Source organism: Barbatula barbatula (assembly GCF_947034865.1).
Source record: "Barbatula barbatula genome assembly, chromosome: 2".
Taxonomy (NCBI): Eukaryota; Metazoa; Chordata; class Actinopteri; order Cypriniformes; family Nemacheilidae; genus Barbatula; species Barbatula barbatula.
Genome location: NC_136767.1, coordinates 126,839 through 145,771, shown reverse-complemented (window position 1 = coordinate 145,771; position 18,933 = coordinate 126,839). Strand labels below are relative to the sequence as shown.

At 47.2% G+C, this 18,933-nt stretch overlaps 1 long non-coding RNA gene across 1 annotated transcript; it reads left to right on the top strand.

The window, feature by feature from the left end:
• The first annotated feature begins 5,581 nt into the window (after nt 1-5,581).
• Nucleotides 5,582-7,602, top strand: LOC306904140. Its single transcript, XR_013787607.1, has 3 exons — nt 5,582-5,675; nt 6,114-6,305; nt 7,062-7,602. It is a non-coding gene; the product is annotated as an uncharacterized lncRNA (long non-coding RNA).
• The last annotated feature ends 11,331 nt before the right edge of the window (nt 7,603-18,933 follow it).

Below are 18,933 nucleotides of genomic sequence, written 5' to 3'. Positions count from 1 at the left end.
CAGGAATGTTTGTGTTGTTAGATGTTTCGCAGCTCCATTAACTTCATTACAAAACAACATGTTATTCATCATCATGTGATGGAATACTTGACTGAGATTGGTCACTTACACACGGTCACTTAATGGAGGAAATCAACACAGTTGATTTGTTTTCACAGATGATTGTGTTTTCCTCATGTGTTGATTCATGGATCATTGTGTCATTGTGTGTTTTTGTTACGAGTGTGTTTGTGTTATGAGTGTGTGTGTGTGTTACGTGTGTTTTTGTTAGGAGTTTGTGTGTGTTACGAGTGTGTATGTGTGTGTGTGCGTGTGTGTTACGAATGTGTGTGTGTTATGAGTGTGTTTGGTGTATGAGTGTGTGTGTGTGTTACGTGTGTGTTTTTGTTAGGAGTTTGTGTGTGTTACGAGTTTGTATGTGTGTGTGTGTGCGTGTGTGTTACGAATGTGTGTGTGTTATGAGTGTGTTTGTGTTATGAGTGTGTGTGTGTGTTACGTGTGTGTTTTTGTTAGGAGTTTGTGTGTGTTACGAGTTTGTATGTGTGTGTGTGTGCGTGTGTGTTACGAATGTGTGTGTGTTATGAGTGTGTTTGTGTTATGAGTGTGTGTGTGTGTTACGTGTGTGTTTTTGTTAGGAGTTTGTGTGTGTATGTCTGTGTGTGTGTGCGAGTGTGTTACGAATATGTGTGTGTTATGAGTGTGTTTGTGTTATGAGTGTGTGTGTGTGGTGTGTGTGTTTACGTGTGTGTTTTTGTTAGGAGTGTGTGTTACATGTGTGTTTTTGTTACGAGTTTGTGTGTGTAACGAGTGTGTGTGTGTTATGAGTGTGTGTGTGTGTGTTCTTGTTAGGAGTGTGTGTTACATGTGTGTTTTTGTTACGAGTTTGTCTGTGTTACGAGTGTGTGTGTTATGAGTGTGTGTGTGTGTTACGTGTGTGTTTTAGTTAGGAGTGTGTGTCACATGTGTGTTTTTGTTACGAGTTTGTGTGTGTAACCGAGTGTGTGTGTGTGTGTGTGTGTTATGAGTGTGTGTGTGTTATGAGTGTGTTTGTCTTATGAGTGTGTGTGTGTGTGTGTGTGTGTTTGTGTTACGTGTGTTTTTGTTAGGAGTTTGTGTGTGTAACGAGTGTGTGTGTGTGTGTGTGTTATGAGTGTGTGTGTGTTATGAGTGTGTGTGTGTTATGAGTGTGTGTTACGTGTGTGTTATGAGTGTGTGTGTGTGTTATGAGTGTGTGTTACGAGTGTGTGTGTGTTATGAGTGTGTGTGTGTGTGTGTGTGTTTATGAGTGTGCGTGTGTGTGTGTTACGAGTATGTGTGTGTGTGTTATGAGTGTGTGTGTGTGTGTGTGTGTGTGTGTTACGTGTGTGTTATGAGTGTGTGTGTGTGTTATGAGTGTGTGTTATGAGTGTGTGTTACGAGTGTGTGTGTGTTATGAGTGTGTGTGTGTGTTATGAGTGTGTGTTATGAGTGTGTGTGTGTGTTATGAGTGTGTGTGTGTTACGAGTGTGTTTGTGTGTGTGTGTGTTATGAGTGTGTGTGTGTGTGTGTGTGTTACGAGTGTGTGTGTGTGTGTTACGAGTGTGTGTGTGTGTGTTACGAGTGTATGTGTGTGTTATGAGTGTGTGTGTGTGTTATGAGTGTGTGTGTGTTACGAGTGTGTGTGTGTGTGTTATGAGTGTGTGTGTGTGTGTGTGTTATGAGTGTGTGTGTGTGTTATGAGTGTGTGTGTGTGTTATGAGTGTGTGTGTGTGTGTGTGTTATGAGTGTGTGTGTGTGTGTTACGAGTGTGTGTGTGTGTGTTATGAGTGTGTGTGTGTGTGTGTTATGAGTGTGTGTTACGAGTGTGTGTGTGTTATGAGTGTGTGTGTGTGTTATGAGTGTGTGTTACTTGTGTGTGTGTGTTACTTGTGTGTGTGTGTTATGAGTGTGTGTGTGTGTTATGAGTGTGTGTGTGTGTGTGTTATGAGTGTGTGTGTGTTACGAGTGTGTGTGTGTGTGTGTTATGAGTGTATGTGTGTGTTATGAGTGTGTGTGTGTTGTGGTGCAGGGATAAGGTCAGATTTTCACAGTCCGTTGGGTTCGGTGGCTACAGGAAGTTTTTGGGTGTGTGTGTGTGTTTGAGTGAAAGCAGAGATGCAGAACAGAGCCGTGAATGACTGCAGCGCTGCACACTAACAAGGGCTTCATTTCATGCGTCTCCTGAGGGGATTTCATTACAGGACGCTGGTCCAGAACGCTGAATGGAGGTCTGAGTCTCTGAATTTACGCTGGTTTAAACAAATGATTTTGTATTATTTTGTTAAGGTTAAAGTGTATGGGCTGTATGATGTGAAATGTTTGTGGCTGAGAGAGGATGTGGATTTCAGTTTTGCGTTTTTGAATTGATGTAGGACATGTTGAACACAAAGAGCGTGACATCATCATCATGACGAGTGTTAAAGCTGGTGAAGTGTACGCTGGTGTTCTGGTGTTTATGTCCGTATGAATGACTGTGAATGTGTTTATGAGCTCAGACCATCTGACATCTGGAAACACTTCACACACAACACACTTCAGCAATGACACCTGTCTGTCTGTCCGTCCGTCTCTCCATCAGTCTGTCTTTCTCTCTGTCCGACCGTCCGTCTGTCTGTCTCTCCGTCTGTATGTCTCTCTGTCTGTCTTTCTCTCTGTCTGTCTTTCTCTCTGTCCATCTGTCCGTCTGTCTTTCTCTCTGTCCGTCTGTCCGTCTCTCCATCAGTCTGTCTTTCTCTCTGTCCGACCGTCCGTCTGTATGTCTCTCTGTCTGTCTTTCTCTCTGTCCATCTGTCCGTCTGTCTTTCTCTCTGTCCGTCTCTCCATCAGTCTGTCTTTCTCTCTGTCCGACCGTCCGTCTGTCTGTCTCTCCGTCTGTCTGTCTCTCTGTCTGTCTTTCTCTCTGTCTGTCTTTCTCTCTGTCCATCTGTCCGTCTATCTTTCTCTCTGTCCGTCTGTCCGTCTCTCCATCTGTCTGTCTTTCTCTCTGTCCGACCGTCCGTCTCTCCGTCTGTCTGTCTCTCTGTATGTCTTTCTCTTTGTCTGTCTTTCTCTCTGTCCATCTGTCCGTCCATCTGTCTGTCTGTCCGTGTCTCTGCCCGTTTGTCTGTCTGTCTGTCTGTCCGTGTCTCTGCCTGTCTGTCCCTCTGTCTGTCTGTCTGTCTGTCCGTCTATCCGTCCGTCCATCCGTCCGTCTTTCTCTCTGTCTCTATCTGTTTGATATAAAACCTGTAATGTGCAAACATTGAATTGAGTGTGTTAATCTGTGTATTGTCAGTGAGAGTGTGTGTGTGTGTGTGAAACACATGTTATAGTGAAACGGGATCAGTTTAGTCTCATGTGTGTATTAACTGAACATTTGCAAAAGGACGGTTGATAGAGCAGATTTATTTTTCATTGCTTTATTTTCTCCACCCAGATAATCCTGTCAGACACATGCAGTGTCGCTCTTTCCTCATGTGTGTAACTCTAGACGTGAGTTCATGATGTGACCTGTGAACTTTGACCTCACATGACCTCGAGCTGTGGATCATGCACCTGGAAGACGGTTTTATGTTTTTGCCCTGAGCGAAAGCAGACTTTATTTAAAGACAGAAGGCGTCACATATCCATTTATTATCATCACATCACATGTGTGAAATCCCACAATTCTCTGCTTCAGGAATTCAAACGCACACGCACACCAGCAGACCGTCATATTGATCCAGAGGAGGTTTTAAAAACACTGATGGTAATGTTCTTATAAAACACACGTGTGTGTGTGTGTGTGATTTGTGTAGTGTGATGATGTGTGTGGTTTCTTTTCACCTCGTCTGATGGTCCGTTCACATTATTTCTTCTACTGAGAACTGAGGCATTGCGCAGGTTTGTATGTGCGAGTGTGGAACACATGTTATCAGTGTTTCTGTCCCTCGTCTCATTCACACACCTTCTCATTTATCGTTGAACTTTTCAAGTCTTAAGATTTGAATGAGAGTATTCTCGGATGTAAACACAGCACTACAAAACTGCAGATACAAGATAAAAAGTTCAGAATTCAGCACTCGTGTGAGCTTGACGAACACACCACAGGATTAGTTTTAGCACATGTTTGTGCTCTTCTACCCATCACGTGCCTTAAAGTGTGTTTTTAGGTTCAGCAGTAAAATGATTTTGAGACGTTTGACAGTTGCTAAAGTGCAGGAATGTAGAAATGACTTCAGGAGTATTAATGGACGTGTAGCTGAACACTAAAATAACACGGCAGGAATTTTCTTTGGCTTCTGCTTTGCCTTTTTACAGCGTTTACCTCCAAAACCGTGTCATATAAGCCAAGATGAAAATAAGAGGCCAACATTCAGTTTTCCAACAACAACAATCATTCACTTGACTAAAGGTGCTGTCTGGGTCCTCAAACAATCTTTCTATCGCAAAGGTTTTTTTTGGATATACAGCTCTTCTAAAGTGATCATTCAAATTCTTTCATAGTGTTTAAGCTCTAATTAATATGAAACAGATAATGATGTGAAATCCAGCGCTTTTACTAAAGTCCATATGAAATCAAAGTTTACTCTCTGTGTGTTGTGTGTTGTGAGTGTGGCCTTGTTTGTATATCCCGGTGGGGACCTAACCTCAAAAAAGCGTATAAATCGAACAGAAAAATATTTTTAAAAAGTTTCGTATTTTCTTTGGGCTTATGGGATAAAATATACAGTTTGTACAGAATCAACATCATTACCTCTATGGACTTTCACCACGGAGATAATAAACCAGACGTGTGTGTGTGTTGCGGTGACTTCTCCATCAGCTCGCTGACATTTGATCTACACAAACTACACAAAGAGATTTGATCTACACAAACTACACAAAGAGATTTGATCTACACAAACTACACAAAGAGATTTGATCTACACAAACACAGCAGCAGTTTATTTATTCAGCTCAACTCTTGTAATATAAATATTACGCTGCATGTGGCGTTTGCTCTAATAATTGGAGTGAACGCTGAAGCAGACAGACGGCGGCTCTGTGGAGCGTTTTCCACCTGACAGCATGAATCGGGTCAGTATGAGCGCCGGGCACACAGGCCTCTTAAAAAAACAAGAGAGCCACCGCGCTAAAAGCCAGAGCTGAGGAAGTTTTGAATAAAAGCTTTTAGGCGGTTAGCAGCTCTTATCTCAGGCATCTACCATGAGGTGGACGTCCATTAGGACAGAGCTGGAGGTTGACTTTGGCATGTGCTCAACAGCCCTGTCTCTCTCTCACTCTCACTCTCTCTCTCTCTCTCTCTCTCTCTCACAGATCAATACGGCCATTCACACGGGCTGATCTGATCCATCACATTTAGTGTTGTTCTTTAGGATTTTAGAGAAGCTTCTCACTCCCATAGTTTTACTGTGGTGCTGAATCTATATATCTTACTTCATATATACTGCATCTGAAGAAAACTCACAACGTCCATGAAAATTGTTTCTTTTTTGTGATGATGTTTTAATGTTGCGTGTGAAGGTTTTGATGTGTGTTATTGATGCTTCAGTCAGTGTGTGTGTGTGTGTGATCAGAGAGTCACGGTGGAGTGTTTGTGTTACAGGTCACTTCCTGGGGAACAACACAGTGATCGATGTTCTGCGCAGTCAGGGTTATGAGGTTGAACACACACCTGCCGGACAGCCACTGCACAGGTAAAACACACACACACACACACACACAGTTTGGCTGACAGATTCCAGATGGGTGTGAGGCAGTACAGTAACACATCTCACTGAACGTGAGCCGGCCGGAGCTCATAATGACACACAGCAGCTCACACACGTTCAGAATAGAGTTATTGTGTGCAGGCTTTACGGGACACAAATATGAAATCATTCCACACAAACACTGACCATTAAACTCCGTCCATTACATCACCGCACATCATCCAATCAGTGGTTGTCTTTGTTTCAGTCTTGTTAAACATGTGAAAGTGTTTGTTTGTTTGTTTGAGTGTGTGACACATGTGATCTGCAGTGAGATCCAGAACATTCCCTTCACACACGTGTGTTGTTGTTGATGTTGTGTTTTCACGCCTGGGTGGTCATCAGAGCTCGTAGCGTCTCTTATTGTGTTGTTGTGATGGGCAGGAGGTCATCAGAGGATCTGACAGATTCACTGCTGGAGCCGTTCTTACACGACACGGAAGATCATCAGGAATCACACAGTCTGGAGTTACTGGAGAAAGTGGAACACAAACTGAAGAAGAAGCGACGGAACAAACAGAAGAAGCCACAGAAGCATCGGCACTTCAATGATCTGTGGGTTCGCATAGAAGAGAGGTGAGGATGAACATTTACCTCCGTCTTATTCATTTGGGTTACAGTCAAACACAAAACACTGAAGAGTGTAAATCTGTGAGCATTCAATTCCTTTCATTCATCTGGAACGTCTCCTGAACTTCTGCTGGAAATCACGCGCTGAGATTAGTTTTGACTCAAAATACATTCGATTCAACTGGACCCAGTTCAAGCCCAGACATTCAAAACAAACAGAACAGTCGATTTATTTTTACCCTGCTGAGAAAAACACTGCAGACACAAACACAGATTCTGTTGTTTATTGTTGTAAGTGTACAGACGGCTGTAATGGACTGAACCGATCAGAGTGATGTCATCAGAAACTCTGGCGGTTTATTGCTTTAATTTCTGTGAAAACAAACATGAGGGCATATATGAAGATGAATATCAGAGTCTGAGGAGAAAATCTTCATTGTGACACTGTCATGTGTTATTAGCGCTCTACACACATCACACATCAGCTGCTTTTGGATATGATGAAGTGAATGATTGTGTTCTGATGTTATTCACACTCGTCTCGTCCCGTCTGGGATTTGCTGTCACATGGAGTTTGTCTACAGCGTGTTTCTTTCGTGTCATTTACATAGAACTGCACACACGTGAGGCATATAGACACTTCCTCTCATGTCATGACTGATCCAAAAGCACATGTCCCAGAATGCATTGTGACAAGCATTGATTAGACATGGGTTTGTAATAAACATAAACGTGTCTCACGGCCTCTTGTTTCTCTCGTAGCACCACAGCTGAGCCTCCGCCCCCTCTCGTTCGCATCATCAACGGTTACATCAAGACAAACCCACCACACCACGTCAGGACCAATCGTGAGCAGGCGTTCTCAGGCTCCGCCTCCTCATGGACAAGCACTGCTTTTATTCTGAATGTTCAAATTGCTCTTCTGACGCTTCACCTTTGACCTCTGATGACCTCTTCATTTCATTCAGTGCTTGAAGAAATCACTTTCATGTACATATATGTCTAATGTATGATCGATGTCATTTAAGAGTTCTTTCTCTTCACTTATCATTATATATATTTAAGAGCCATTATATTTTTGTGATGAAATCTTTTACTAACCAGCGTTGATAAATAAGCGTATTTTGCCTCTTAAGTAAAATTTCCTTTCTAGAACTTTGTGGCTTGTTGTTGAATGTTTTTATTTTACAGATTATTGGTTTAATTTATTCAATAGATGTTTTTAGTTTGTGTTTTTTGTGTATGTGCCGTGATGTTACACTATTCTACAGGACTAATAAAGGATTTATGTAGTTCTGACACGAGCGCTTGTATAGAATGTGTGAATACAGCAGCGATGTGAATGTTAGTCCTGTCGTCTCGCTCTATAGACGCTTTTATCCTCAGCACACGTATACAGGTTCAGTTGTGAACAGAAACACCTCAGAAACACGTCTGTGTGATGTCCAGCAGCTTTAATGGATAAGTGGTCGCCAGCATGTGTTTTATGTTTAATGTCTACGGTTCACACAGATGATTCTGAAAACACAGAGAGTAATTCAAACTGAAGAACCAACAGCGTCAGCGCTTCATGGTTTTTATTTCAAGCAGGAAGGTTTTTATATTGGTCAAGCGTTTGAGTTGTGATCTCCACCAGCAATGCTACACCGCTGAAAAATTCTCTTTAGAGCGAAAGCACCTTGACTTTCTGTGGAAGAGTACATTTTATTTGACTATATACAGAACAATCATAGGAGAGACTCCATGGTTTAAGTGCTATTTTCAACAGGATCAACTTTGGTGGTTTTAGATCTAATTTGAGACGGTTTCATCCTTTTCTTCAAAGGAATTACCATATTATTTCAGACATCATTGTGTCATGGTCATTTTATTTACATTTTTCAAACATATACCATTTTTGCTCCGCAAACATTTGAAGACCCTTAGTCCATAATTGGCATGTGAAAATGCTAGAAATGTCCTGTCTGTATTTCATTGATCCTCCCTGACAATGTTTCACTATTGTGAATGGTGTACGCTTTTATTTCTCATGTGTTCTCATTTGAGGTCAGAGAGGATTCTATGGAGAGTCTCTGTGGTGACATCAATCAGAACCATGACACTTCCATTCATCACACGTGTGTATTATGTGAGTAAACGGGAACATCTGTATGTTCAACACGCGCACACAGCATCTCATTCTGCAGGTGGAGATGAAACTTCAAATGATTTCCATCATTATTCTCAAAGACACTCGAGTTCATCTGCGGCTCACAGCCGTTTCATCACAAACCACAAAAGCAGAATATTAGAATGTCTTCAGTTTTGTGTTGGAATAGAAAGTCTTCTGATAAACACACAGAATTCATAAAAAACCCATCAAATATCAGCATCTTCTCTGAGGGCCAGACTCTAACATTTACATGGACACAAATCTTTCAACAGGTGATTTGACTTTTGTGTCATGAACAGAAAGTTGACATGTTCATTTAATAAATGATGTTTAATTAACAAAGTTCGGGAGGAGCCGTAGCATATAATCAGCCGGCTGGCCCACAATCAGCAATCACTGCACATACACAATTAGCCATAGCGAGCTCGCTCATAAATAGAGAATCCATCTTACCTGCTCGATCTCCTAAGATTAAGCATCAACGCTATGTCTGAGACCCCCGTCATCGACAACACTCTTTCAGCGCCGCCGAGCGCTCAGCAGTCCAGCTCAGGATCGGATACATCAAGCGATTCCCCGGCTTCATCACGAGGCCGCCAGCTCCGCCGTTCTACACCTCGGAAGGCTAAATCCAGAGGTGGCAGATCGTCTCCTGGCTCAAAGAGACGTCCACCTGCTTCCCCGGCTTCTTCCTACACCTCCGCTCACAACGCGATCCCCGCCATACAGAAATGGACCGTCCAGGGCTTACGACTAGCTCTGTCCAACGCTGACGTCCACTTCCACAGGCGGATGACCAAGGCGGAGCTTTACGGCCTCTACGCCTCTTCCCTGGCGGACACCGCCTCACCGAAGGGCGCTACGGGGGGTTCCGCCACCAAGCCGGGCACGGCTCGCGGTTCTCCGTATTCCAGACCCGGGCAATCCACCTCCGCAGCTAGTCGCGGCCGCCCGCGGGGAAGCCGGAACAGCAGGGCTTCCGTGAGCGCAGGTATCGCCACGGACCCACCGGTCCCTCTCGCCGTCGGCCAGCTTCGGCCTCCTGCAAACACCCCGCCAGCAGTAGCGGGCCGCCTTCGAAGCATTTGCTCACCAGCACCTGGAGCTCCGGTGCTTTACCACCCATTTCCTGCCCCTGGCTCTTGGCCCACGGCGCCTGCGTCCACCACTAGCGCGAGGCTGCCTCAGCTAGCGATGCAGGCGCCGGGTCCTAGCCATTTCCCAACCCCCTCGGTAGCCGCCGCTAGCGCGAGGCTGCCTCAGCTAGCGATGCAGGCGCCGGGTCCTAGCCATTTCCCAACCCCCTCGGTAGCCGCCGCTAGCGCGAGGCTGCCTCAGCTAGCGATGCAGGCGCCGGGTCCTAGCCATTTCCCAGCTACCCTGGTAGCCGCTGCTAGCGCGAGCATGACTCCGCTAGCCGCTCAGGCGGCCGCCATTCCCCCCCTTCTCTCTCTTCCGCAGGCTCGATCGAGCTTCTCATTGGCCTCGGCGACAGCTATGCCAGCGCCAATCAACGCACCAGCCCTGGAACCGCCTCCTGTTTCGGGGAACATAAGAGCACAGATCTTGACAGGTGCGGACACAGACCTTTATTTTCTCCTCTCACCATTATCACCCCCGTCAACCGAGCGGCAGATCACTTACGGTGATCTATCACTCACATTTAAAAATCAGTCACCCAATCACACCCGCACACTGTCTTTCCCCGAATTTACCGTTGCTTTTTCCCGTTACACTGACGTGATCTGCACTGCGTTCCCTCATAGGAGACGCGAGCTGGGCGATTACCTCGCCATCGTGGCAGAGCTCGCTCTCTCCTACGGGGGCGCGCATTTTTACACTTACCACAAACTTTTTTCCGCCAAATGTGCCATTCGTGTGGCTCAGTGGAACCAGTGCCCCTACTGGGGCGCACTGGACACTGAGCTGCATAACAGGGTTTTCTTAGGCGTTCGCAATATTTCCTGCGCGGTATGTCGCTCAGTAGCGCATTCTACTATCGACTGTCCCCTAGTCACCCCCTCTCTTCCCTCACGCCCAGTTACGCCTCCCAAATCCACTTCCTCTGTTCCGCGCCTGCCAAACCGCCCAGCAAACCAAGCTCACGGGCAACCCAGCAGTCTGGAAGCATGCAGGAGTTTCAATTCTGGCAGATGTTCCAGGCAGCGTTGTCGCTACCTGCACGTGTGCCTTTTCTGCAGCGGTGCACACGCTCGCATCGTATGCCCGATGTCCCAAATGCAGAATAAAAATCTAAAAAATTACCTCTCGACTCCCGTGAACATTTCTTGTTTGTCTTTCGAGTTGTCTTCGCACCCCGACATTCAGTTCACGGACTACCTTCTGACCGGTCTCTCGAACGGCTTCGACCCCGGCGTTATCAGTCTTCCATCACGCAGCTTAATTTGCCCCAACCTTCAGTCCGCGCTTTCCGAACCAGAGTCAGTCGATCTCCTCATTAAAAAGGAGATTGACGCAAAATTCATTATCGGCCCTTTCGAAGCTCCCCCGTTTTCCGTATTTCGCATCAGCCCCATCGGCGTAGCAACGCGTAAATTCTCTGGCAAAAAGCGCCTCATTTTCGATCTCTCGTCACCGCACGGCTCGGCCTTTCCAAGCATCAACAGCCTCATTCCAATTGAGGAATTTTCGCTGCACTATCACAACATCGATCAAGCCATTACTTTAATAAAACATGCAGGTCGTGGAGCTTGGCTAGCCAAAGTCGACATTACATCCGCATTTAAAGTCATGCCCATCCACCCAGACTTCTGGCACCTTTTCGGCATTCAATGGCGCAATAAATTTTACTTTTCTGTCCGCCTCACTTTCGGCTGCAGAAGCAGCCCCAAAATCTTCGACATGTTGTCAGAGGCAATTTGCTGGATTCTCTCTAACAATTATGCAATTCCCTACCTAATCCACCTACTAGACGATTTTTTAATCATCTCGTCTCCCGACTCGTTTCCAGCTGCGCATCTAGCAAAAGTCCAACAGGTTTTTGAAAAGCTCGGCGTCCCCCTTGCCCCAGACAAAACTTCAGGACCGAGCACTTCCATCGAATTTCTCGGAATAAAATTAGACTCTCTTCAATTCCAGGCTTCACTGCCTAAAGAGAAAATCGACAGAACAATCGTCATCGCTTCCTCGCTGTTAGCTAATCCCCGCTGCTCCAAACGCGAGCTCCTGTCCGTTCTCGGCCATCTGAATTTCGCGATGAGAATAATCCCGCAAGGTCGCCCGTTCGTTTCACACCTCCTCTCTCTCGCGTCCTCCGCGCACGCTTTAGAGGACATGTTATCCATATCCAGCCCCTGCCTTGACGAGCTGAGCTTATGGATACAATTTCTCAAGCAATGGAACGGCTTGTCATTTTTCTACAGTGACATGTCCTCCTCCCCCGTCGATATTCACCTTTTCACTGACGCCGCCCCTTCTGTAGGTTTCGGAGGCTTTTACCAAGGTCGTTGGTTTGCAGCCTCTTGGCCCCCCCAGCTATTAGAGATTCCGCAGGCCTTAGCATCCTCTGCACTTTTCGAGCTGTATCCACTGGTCGTCGCAGCATCCCTATGGGGGAAAGAGTGGTCGGCTTCCAGTATTACCGTACATTGCGATAACGAGGCCACGGTTCATTGCATTAACAAAGGCCGCTCTCACTCCCCCGCTTTAATGCCGTTCCTCAGACGCCTCATCTGGATCTCAGCCTGTGACCAGTTCATTCTAACTGCCAAACACATTCCCGGAGCAAAAAATCAGATTGCTGATGCCCTTTCTCGTTTCGCTTTCCAGAAATTCAGGCAGCTGGCGCCCGAAGCAGACCCCTTGCCAACACCGATACCTCCCTATTCGGAGCTGATATTCCCGTAAACCACCCACTAAAAACCCTCCTCGATGCATCTCGAAACTCCATCATCCAAGCCGTCTCCCTTAGGACCCTCCAATCTTATCTCACCGCATGGAAAAGCTTCAAGGCGTTTCACCACGCGTTCAACATTCCCTTTCCCTCATTTTCCGTAATCTCCATCACCTCCTTCATCTCCTTCCTAAACTTGTCAAAAAACCTCCAAGCAAGCTCAATTAAAGGTTACATGAGTGGGGTCCAGTTCTTCCACAAGCTCATATTCAACTCTCCATCCGCAGCAATAGCCAGCTCCCAAACATCTATGCTCATCAAGGGCATTCAAAGAACCCAGCCTGCTCGCCCAGACGCCAGGCAACCTATAACCCTGGATATACTGACCAGATGCATTTCCACCCTCCGTAAAGGATATCACTCCAAGCACGTCGATCGCACGCTCGACTCCATGTTTATCCTAGCCTTTTTCGGCTTTCTAAGATGTTCTGAAATTTCCACCACGTCCATCTTCAACCCCGTAATACATCCAACGTTATCCGACCTATCAGTACTCGATTCAGAGACGATCTCATTCTTAATTAAACAAAGCAAGACGGACCAAACCAGAAGGGGACATTTCATCTATATCTTCAACCTCCAGTCATCGATTCAGCCTTATCAGACCCTTCTAGCCTACCTTCACTTCAGGAAATCTCAGACCAAAACCACATCAGACCCTCTCTTCGTGGATGAATCTAACCGCCCAGCCACACGCTTCTGGTTCCAAAAACACCTCAAAGCCGTATTGCTCTTGTCTGGCATTCCCGCAGACCACTTTTCCGGCCACTCCTTCCGCATAGGCGCAGCAACTACAGCCGCCCAAAAAGGCCTATCGCAGTCTCAAATCCAAGCACTAGGGCGCTGGACGTCGGAAGCTTTTAAGAGCTACATCAGGTCAGATCTCTCAATCATCAGGGAAGCCCATCGAACCCTCATTTCCCGAATCATCTAAGAATCCATCCTTCACCCACATGGGCTCGAACCTCCACTATTCAGCCTTCATCTCCCTAGCGGGAGATCTCACTGTCACTGCAACCGCCTCAGCAATCACCAGGGATTCAGACCCAGCCTGCAGGGGCCATCGCCCAAGTCACAGGCTGTGCCACAGCAGACTCTTCAGCAGAAGCCTCCATCCAAGACGTCGAAGCCAGCGTCGCCGCAGCGATCGCCTCCGCAGAGGCCAGTGCTTCCATCCAAGTCATCGAAGCCAGCGTCGCCGCAGCGATCTCCTCCGCAGAGGCCAGTGCTTCCGTCTAAGATGTCGAAGCCAGCGTCACCGCAGCGATCGCCTCCGCAGAGGCCAGTGCTTCCATCTAAGACGTCGAAGCCTGCGTCGCCGCAGCGATCGCCTCCGCAGAGGCCAGTGCTTCCATCCAAGTCATCGAAGCCAGCGTCGCCGCAGCGATCGCCTCCGCAGAGGCCAGTGCTTCCATCCAAGTCATCGAAGCCAGCGTCGCCGCAGCGATCGCCTCCGCAGAGGCCAGTGCTTCCATCCAAGTCATCGAAGCCAGCGTCGCCGCAGCGATCTCCTCCGCAGAGGCCAGTGCTTCCGTCTAAGATGTCGAAGCCAGCGTCGCCGCAGCGATCGCCTCCGCAGAGGCCAGTGCTTCCATCTAAGACGTCGAAGCCTGCGTCGCCGCAGCGATCGCCTCCGCAGAGGCCAGTGCTTCCATCCAAGTCATCGAAGCCAGCGTCGCCGCAGCGATCGCCTCCGCAGAGGCCAGTGCTTCCATCCAAGTCATCGAAGCCAGCGTCGCCGCAGCGATCGCCTCCGCAGAGGCCAGTGCTTCCATCCAAGTCATCGAAGCCAGCGTCGCCGCAGCGATCGCCTCCGCAGAGGCCAGTGCTTCCATCTAAGACGTCGAAGCCTGCGTCGCCGCAGCGATCGCCTCCGCAGAGGCCAGTGCTTCCATCCAAGTCATCGAAGCCAGCGTCGCCGCAGCGATCGCCTCCGCAGAGGCCAGTGCTTCCATCCAAGTCATCGAAGCCAGCGTCGCCGCAGCGATCGCCTCCGCAGAGGCCAGTGCTTCCATCCAAGTCATCGAAGCCAGCGTCGCCGCAGCGATCTCCTCCGCAGAGGCCAGTGCTTCCGTCTAAGATGTCGAAGCCAGCGTCGCCGCAGCGATCGCCTCCGCAGAGGCCAGTGCTTCCATCTAAGACGTCGAAGCCTGCGTCGCCGCAGCGATCGCCTCCGCAGAGGCCAGTGCTTCCATCCAAGTCATCGAAGCCAGCGTCGCCGCAGCGATCGCCTCCGCAGAGGCCAGTGCTTCCATCCAAGTCATCGAAGCCAGCGTCGCCGCAGCGATCGCCTCCGCAGAGGCCAGTGCTTCCATCCAAGTCATCGAAGCCAGCGTCGCCGCAGCGATCGCCTCCGCAGAGGCCAGTGCTTCCATCCAAGTCATCGAAGCCAGCGTCGCCGCAGCGATCTCCTCCGCAGAGGCCAGTGCTTCCGTCTAAGATGTCGAAGCCAGCGTCGCCGCAGCGATCGCCTCCGCAGAGGCCAGTGCTTCCATCTAAGACGTCGAAGCCTGCGTCGCCGCAGCGATCGCCTCCGCAGAGGCCAGTGCTTCCATCCAAGTCATCGAAGCCAGCGTCGCCGCAGCGATCGCCTCCGCAGAGGCCAGTGCTTCCATCCAAGTCATCGAAGCCAGCGTCGCCGCAGCGATCGCCTCCGCAGAGGCCAGTGCTTCCATCCAAGTCATCGAAGCCAGCGTCGCCGCAGCGATCGCCTCCGCAGAGGCCAGTGCTTCCATCCAAGTCATCGAAGCCAGCGTCGCCGCAGCGATCGCCTCCGCAGAGGCCAGTGCTTCCATCCAAGTCATCGAAGCCAGCGTCGCCGCAGCGATCGCCTCCACAGAGGCCAGTGCTTCCGTCTAAGATGTCGAAGCCAGCGTCGCCGCAGCGATCGCCTCCGCAGAGGCCAGTGCTTCCATCTAAGACGTCGAAGCCTGCGTCGCCGCAGCGATCGCCTCCGCAGAGGCCAGTGCTTCCATCTCGTGTTCTGCCATCTACAACTTTCTAAGGATCAAGAACAACAGCAGCTCTCTCCCCAGCAGGAACCTCCATCAGGTGCTCTACTTCAGCTGGATCCCTCCTTCAGTAGCCCCCTCCCAGCATCAGTCCTCATCCAGGGACACCCACGAAGACAGCAGGCATCCTCTCTCCATATCAGTCTCAAACATCCTTGGAGGAACCCCTGCCCCAGTCTTGCCTCATCTCAAACCACACCTTCTAAGGAGTCATCATCCTCTTGTCCTTACCCGAACGCAGTCAACGCCTCCATACTGTCCAGCACCGCGTTTTGGGGGGGGTATGCGTACTCCGGCGGCTGTCCAATTTCTTGCTTTATGGGGGGTGTGCTCTGGGCTCAACCGGTTCCGAGCTCGGCGCACTCACCCTGACCAAGGTGTAGTGTTTCGGGTTTGGATAGATCTGGCGAGCTCGGAGCCCGCTTCCCGGACAGCACGCCAAATACGCATAACCTTCATAACCAAGCTCTTGCTTCATTATCCCTATCAACATCGCTGTTATCTGCGCAGGTGAACTCGTGAAATGATGTTTAATTAACAAAGTTCGGGAGGAGCCGTAGCATATAATCAGCCGGCTGGCCCACAATCAGCAATCACTGCACATACACAATTAGCCATAGCGAGCTCGCTCATAAATAGAGAATCCATCTTACCTGCTCGATCTCCTAAGATTAAGCATCCCTCCTCCACCCCGGCTCCTCTCCCAAACTCACTTTTCTTTTGCAAGAGCCCCGGGGGGTGTGCTCTGGGCTCAACCGGTTCCGAGCTCGGCGCACTCACCCTGACCAAGGTGTAGTGTTTCGGGTTTGGATAGATCTGGCGAGCTCGGAGCCCGCTTCCCGGACAGCACGCCAAATACGCATAACCTTCATAACCAAGCTCTTGCTTCATTATCCCTATCAACATCGCTGTTATCTGCGCAGGTGAACTCGTGAAAGAGGATCATGATGTGAAAAGCAGTTCTTCCCGCTGTCTCTTCATTATTCTTCCAGCCTCATGGGTGATGGTTATGGGTCTCATCTGACAGCATGTACTGCAAACAGACGTTTAAAGTTTGATCAAAGTTACACCAAAATACAGCATAGATGATCGCAGGGCAAACTACATTTTTCATTTAATGGATCTTTGAGCCTCACAGAAACACGATCAAGATCTCATCAGCCGGAAAGTGTTTCAGTTCTGCTGCGAGTCCAATAGAAGCCAAATACTGTGAGAGTTGTGATGAGGAGCTGTGGAAAAACCCAGCAGGACACTGAGAGAAAGTGGACGGAGGAATATTAATGGACGTTCTGAGATCATATCATACAGGAATGTTTCTGCGGCTCATTGAAGGTTTTGGGTTTGTAAAAACTACTTAAAGCGACACAGACCACGAGATCTCACACGCTTTACAGCTGCTCTTTACATATAACATGACACACATTAGAAAAACATTTGAAATATGAATCACAGAGGCAAATGCAGGAGAATGGACGTGTGTCATTTCTGTGTCTGACCACAGCAAACAAAGCTTCCTGTAAGCAGCTTGAATCAGGCAATCATTATCAAAATAACACGGGTGGGACATCTCCGCACATGTTTTTTGATAGAAATGAAGAGATGTTTGGGGAGGTGTGTATTGTTTAGGGGACATTAATGAGTTATATTTGCAGAAGACAGAGAGACGCGACTATAGAAACGCGGTCAGTATGAAATCCAGTGTTCCGGCAACCAATGAACAAGTGACATTTATAGTCAAAGAGGAATAAACTGATGTAAAGTGTTAACAGCCAGTGACCACCTTCCCCAAATGACCCCACATACTGTGAGACAATGGACCGACCGCCCACTACATATAGTAAATATTCCCAAACTATTGATTCAAGTCTTGTTTCTGTCGTCCTTGTCCCAAAAGCTTCAAAAGAAAGTTACGCCACTGCAAAACTAATGATTCAACCCTGAACTGAAAGCAAACTCTGAGCTTCTGTGACCTCTGAACTGAGTCTCTGTGGTTTACAGGGTTCAGTTTGTACTGATGAAATGACATTTATGCATTCACACCGTATACATGTTCTCTCAGTTTGGGTTCCCTGGGACTCTACCAATGAAGTAAGTGCCGAGCATGTGAAACACATTTTGACATTTGCCAAATGAATGAAAGCCTAAAGAATCTTCACTGTATAACAGCAGAGGAGGATTTGTTCAAGAGTTTGATTCGTGTTTGGCAGCAGATGACGACAGATCATCGTACGAATGACCGGTGTTGGCCGACCCAACGCCTTAACCCTGAAAGATCCCTCAAATCTCAGATGCTTCACACATTATTTCTAATCTCCCACAAACATGATAATTCACTTAAGGGACAGAAGTGGAACACAAAACTCATTACATACACACATTCATCAGAGCTAACAGAGTTTGAAGCCAAAAGTAAACGCACACGCGTGTCAAGATGAACCACCTCTGAGATGACAACCAAGAAGTTTTGAGAATCTGTCACTGATCCATTAATATTCTCAGATTTATCCTTATTGGTGTCTGTTGGGCTTTCATGCTATCTTTAGAATAAACACGAAGAACCACAATCGGAATCTCCTGAGGCTCAACCAGTCAGATTCACTATCAAGACACATTTTCATGATGCCATAAATTTGTTCGGCCTTTTTTTTACCTAAGTGACAGTTCATTTCTGAGTTTGGATCAGAGGAAACTCCTTGTGCTCCTTCCTTCCAGAAAGGTTCATATGGGCCGAGGACAGAATAGAAACATTTCTTTAGTCGAATAGGAAACACTAAAATCAGAACACCTCATCTTCATCCCTTCTGGTTTACTGTTAATGTAGAGGACAGAGAAAACATCAAGTGTTAAATAAACTGAACATGCAAATAATACAAATATCAGCCAATTTTTAATCATGAATCTTTTATACAAGCTTTATTTACAACTTGATTAACAAATGTACAGTTTTATAGCATTGGAAGCACAAACTCCCCAAAAGAGTTTTGATGAAGACATCATTAAAGAAGATCTAATAATCCGTCCGTTCTTGTAAAACTGCCTCACATACAGCACGTACATATTCTATACAAACAATATAAAACTTGGCAAGTGAAAGAATCATCCACTACTACATATCAACTAAATGTAAGGAGAGATTAAAAACATAAAACTGAACAGATTTTTCAGACTTTTCAGCTGGTACACGCAAGAGAAATTTAGACGAATCTCTGAAAAACCTCTTTCTTATACAAACTGAAATATTAAAATCCTGCATTAAAAACAACACAAAGACAAACACTGTTCAGAAGTTCAAATCAAATCTGTTCATATATATATATATATATATATATATATACTGTTTATACTGATAATATGCTGGAGAATCACATATTTACCTGTGGAAGCAGCAGCAGAATTAAAATGAAAGTCATATCTAAAGTAAAAAGCACATACTGAAAAAGAAGCGGTTGTAACACTGTAGGTAAGAGATCAGACGTGTCAATACGACGGCTATGAGTGGAAATACTGCGCTGTCAGACACACACGTTCATCAGAACCATAAAGACAGAATGAATAAAT